We start from the raw sequence: 4,182 nt of genomic DNA on the forward strand, positions 1-4,182 counted from the left end.
GTTCACTCTAAATTTCTCCCACTTCTCTTACTCTCTCTTTCATGCTAGGAAACTAATTAGAGTCTAAAATGAAGTTAGTCACTCTGAACGCTTGAGCTGAGAGCCTGCAAATGGCTGAAAGAAACAAAATGGCGTCTATGGAAATTTGGTCCCCTGTGGATTGGGTGGGTCTAACAGGGCTGGACGGCGTCCAGTGGACTGCATTCAGGTGTTGGTCCTCCAAGCTTTGGCAGTTCCCCGTGTCTCATTAAATTTTTCACCTTGGTGTGTAGAGAAATTGGTGTATATCTGACAAAAGCGAGAATGGTTTATTTTCCAGCTGGCCTCCACAAAACTTGAATAGATTTGTTAGGTTTAAATTGTTAAAAAGATCAAATGTATAGAAGAGTAGAATTCTTGTTAAATCTAAAACAAGATTGCATCATGATTTATTACAGTTTTTTTCAGTCGCTAACAAGCGTTTGTCCAAACAGTTGTCACATTTTCAAAACTCTAAACACAATTAGCACAGCATCAGTCTTTTGTGGCCATACCATTCACACATTTCATGTCGTTTTCACACAATATGCAATCAGTAAACACATTTCCACAATGCTTACATTTCCTTAACAGACAAGTTATACCTCTCAACAAAATTATGGATTGTTTTTGTAGTATTCAAGAATGTTAACACACAACATCCCACAATAGCAAAAACAATATTCCAAACCTTAGATACAGTATAAAAACCTCTGCTTCTGCAATGATATCAGTTCAAAAACAATATATCTCAGCTGATAATAAACAAACAATTGAATAATTGACACACAGCTGATTTATGTTGGGTGAATTGGGCCAACCACAGCTGATTCCAGTCTGGCTTAGACTCAGTGGCAGGGGTTATTTTTTTCTATTACTATAAAAAGAGGACTTTGAGGAGTGATGTTTTTGGAAACAGAAACAGAAAAAGACAAACACTGTAATGTTTGGACGTGGAAGAGGAAGAGCAAGGGGCCCAGGGAGAAGACCAGCTCCAGTGAGAGATGCAGGGCCAGGATGAGGTGCAGTAAGAGATGCAGTAGGAGGTGCAGTGAGAGGTGCAGTGAGAGGTGCAGTGAGAGGTGCAGGAACAGGAGCAGGCCCAAGGAGAGGGCAAGGTAGAGGTGTAAGAATGCGTGGTGGTGGCATTCCAAGGGCTGCAAGAACAGTAGTCAGTGATGAAATTCGTGCCACTATCATTGACCATGTAATCAACCACGGTCTCTCACTAAGAGAGGCTGGTGAAAGAGTGCAACCCAATTTGAGGCGGTCAATGGTTGCCGCCATTATTCACATCTTTCAACAAACCAACAGGTAAGTATTGCATTTTACATGGATTGTTTCTATTCTCACTTGACATGTCAATAAGGTCATACAGTAATGCATATGTTGATTTTTTTTCCCATCTAAAGAATGCAACGTCTTCCACCCTCTGGGGGAAGAGGAAAGCTCCTCAATAATGATCAAGAGCTTGCCATTGTAGAAATGGTTGTTGCAAAAATGCAATAAAACTGCATGAAATTAAAACTAGAATTGTGGAGGACCATGAGATATTTGGCAATATAGAAAGCATCAGCCTCACAACCATTACACGTACATTGTCCAAACACAGAGTGCGGATGAAGCAGCTCTACACTGTTCCCTTTGAGAGGAACAGTGAGAGAGTCAAGGAGCTACGACGACAATATGTCCAGGTATAGTGTATATTCAATTCAATGTCCAGTTCTATAAGCTTTGCACTTTGCAAGTAGGTAACCTACACAGTAATAGGTTACAATACAGTATGGTATACAGTAATGACATGATATACATAAACTTTGTTTCAGAGAGTTATGGAATTGAAGGCCAACCAGGCCCCTCATGAATTCATTTACATAGATGAGGCAGGATTCAATTTATCCAAAAGGCGTCGACGTGGACGAAATATAATTGGAAAAAGGGCCACAGTTGATGTGCCAGGACAGAGAGGGGCAAACATTACCATGTGTGCAGCAATGGCAAATGCAGGATTACTCCTTCACAGATGTCAGGTTGGACCCTATAACACCGAGCGCCTCCTTGCCTTTCTCAATGATCTCCACAAGCGCCTGGTACCAGAGCAGGATCAGGAGGGTGAAAACATGAGGACCTTTGTAATTACCTGGGACAATGTTGCTTTCCATCATTCGCAAGCAATAACAGCATGGTTTGAAGTCCACCCAAGACTGGTAAGTCTCTTCCTTCCACCCTATTCACCTTTCCTCAACCAGTTCTTTTCTGCATGGAGGTGGAAGGTTTATGACCATCAGCCACATGACCAGATGTCCTAATATAAGGAGGTTTATGTATTATTGACTGAAGAATAGTGCATTAGAGAAAATGATAATGCATAATGCATAATAGTACATCCAAGTCAATAAGAGAGACAACAATTAACATTGTTTGTTAGCAGCTTGTTAAATGAATTTAATATATTAGGGTTTTTTTTTTTTTCATTAAGCAAAGTTAAACAGATTTAAATAATGGATTATTAAACAGAATTTTGCATCTACTCTGAAAACAAACTTATAGAAAGTACACTTAATGCTTACAAACCAGTTCAGTCATTTTTCAAGAAATAAATGTCATCTTAAATCATTTAAAATGATCCGTGTTCGAGCTTCACTGATGTTACCATAAAGTATATTTGAAGATTTTGCGTTTGTTGCCATTTCCTCAAACGAACCTTGCACAATTTAATCAAGCCTGTTTTTGAAACTTCAGGGATGTTTAGTTACATCCTCTTCAACCTCAAGTGTGTGTGTGTGTGTGTGTGTGTGTGTGTGTTAGAACACAATCCCATTATGAAGCATGAAGCACAGTGAAGCATGAGGGTGGTAGCATCATGCTGAGAGTTATTAAACTAATGGTACACACTTTACCCCATAACTGAATTTTTGTGGATGGCTTCTTCTAGGAAAAGATACTGCTGTGTCATTCATTCCATTCTTTAATAAAACTTTTCCCTGGATTTCCTAGCTTCCCGGATTTCAACATGCAGTGCGTTTAGGGATTTTCTTGTACCGGAGATGTCAACGTCACTAATTTTGTCACTACTAATATATAATTCCAGTGAAATCAAAATGTACTTTGGAAATGATGGCAAAGATAGACCAAAGATTTCAGTTTTTGAGAAAGAGTGTTGACTACCCTATGGTTAGATCTCTTTAATTAGCCCCAGCCTCGACAACCAGATGATAAAACAATCAAACCGGCCGGGAAAAAGGAAGGAAAAAAAAAAAAACGAGAGACATTATTTCATTCACCATGATAACATGGTGGGAAAAATGACCCTCTAGCTCTCCACTCCTGACCCCACATTAAAGCATTAATGTGCTGCCAAATTGCTTCTGTTCTCTTGGGTGCTACTGATTATTAAATATGTAACCTCAGACGAGAAACAGTTCACACCTACTCCAGGCTAAACCGTCTCTGAATAATGCTTTTAAATCAAGTTGAGTTTAGAATCCTTATTATCTCTACACTTACTTGGTTCAAGCTAGACTGATGTGTGTGGTCGCCTGTTATTACTAACTTTGAATGGCGGCCTTTTTCTTTTTTTTTTTTTGCCGTTGCAAAAAAGATAAAAATTACTTTATTAATAAATTAATAAACCCAAAACAAATCTTTAAGTAATCCATAATCAAAAAAAAAAAACAACAAATCCTGTAATCCATAAATGAAGAACCTGGTTCAATTAAGTACACATTGTTTTTATAGCCATTACGGGATTATTATTTTTTTCTATGTACCATATCCTGCATACTACAACATGCAGTGCCACAGTGGAAGTCTTAGGGGGAGGCAGGAAACAGATCAGTGGAAGTCTCGCAGCAGGCCAGTTCAACATGACAAAATAACAAGAAATCAATAGTTAGCAGCACAGCATCCTCACATCTCTTAGAAAGAATACCTCTTCCATTACTTCTAGTTGTTTATTATTTTTTTATTACCAGTCCACTGTATTCTGTTAAAATATGATGAAAGCATGCTAGCAAAAGAACAAAAGGAGTGAAATATTTATACATTATGTCGATCCTACCGTTTTTTGGAAACAGGATGTCATGGTGAGAGATTGCGCAGTGTTTATCTTTGGTAAGTTGGGAGGTTTCATGAAAAATGACAACGTGTGAGATTTGACCGAAC

The 4,182-nt window shown here is 38.6% G+C and overlaps 1 long non-coding RNA gene across 1 annotated transcript; it reads left to right on the forward strand.

Annotated features, from left to right (window-relative positions):
* The first annotated feature begins 422 nt into the window (after positions 1-422).
* Positions 423-2,314, forward strand: LOC132863305 (uncharacterized). The gene is made up of 3 exons (XR_009650107.1): positions 423-1,332; positions 1,431-1,712; positions 1,845-2,314. It is a non-coding gene; the product is annotated as an uncharacterized LOC132863305 (long non-coding RNA).
* The last annotated feature ends 1,868 nt before the right edge of the window (positions 2,315-4,182 follow it).

This window comes from Tachysurus vachellii, chromosome 20 (assembly GCF_030014155.1).
Source record: "Tachysurus vachellii isolate PV-2020 chromosome 20, HZAU_Pvac_v1, whole genome shotgun sequence".
NCBI classification, from domain to species: Eukaryota; Metazoa; Chordata; class Actinopteri; order Siluriformes; family Bagridae; genus Tachysurus; species Tachysurus vachellii.